This window comes from Cynara cardunculus, assembly GCF_001531365.2.
Source record: "Cynara cardunculus var. scolymus isolate 2C chromosome LG 16, CcrdV1, whole genome shotgun sequence".
In the NCBI taxonomy this organism is placed as follows: Eukaryota; Viridiplantae; Streptophyta; class Magnoliopsida; order Asterales; family Asteraceae; genus Cynara; species Cynara cardunculus.
In genome coordinates, this window is record NC_037543.1 from 12,887,746 (window position 1) to 12,888,411 (window position 666).

Consider the following 666-nt stretch of genomic DNA (forward strand, 5'->3'; position numbering starts at 1 on the left):
CTTATAGAAAGAAATGGTTTGGAARTTACAACATACCCCAACCAAATACTAACATATTAGGACCCAAGTTCGTTTGGGTACCAAAATCTACTTGATTTGATTTTGCAGGTGTGTCAATCTTGTGCTGATCAGAATATCATTTTTTTTGTGATACACCGATGCAGGGGGAGTTGTGTTTTATTTCAAACTGTGGTTTCCAAACACTCAGTTTAGAACTCGTGCTTAAAATGTTTTCTTTTTCATTTTTTTAGCTTAAAAGTTTCATTACTATAATCTACTTTCTAGGGGGAGTTTCCTAGAAAGTTCAATAAATGTTTTTGGAAAAATGATTTTTTTTGGGAAACGAGTATATTTTCTGAACGGGTATTTCTTGAGATTTTACTTGCGTAATTTCTTGTCGTACTTAATTCCAATACCTGTTTCAGATATTCTTCAAATTGTTATTATCACGTCTCTTATATGATAATCATTTTCGGTGATAATACACTCGTTTGTATTCAACTTTGTTTTCTGATTTTTTTTACACTGATTCATATACATTCATTTTTTTTAATATCAGAATCTCATTCATTTCTCTCATACATATCAAATAATCGAATTGTTGTCGCATCATTCTTTATTGATCGTGCTTGAAGCCAAATTACTTGATCAATTTTTTATCTGATC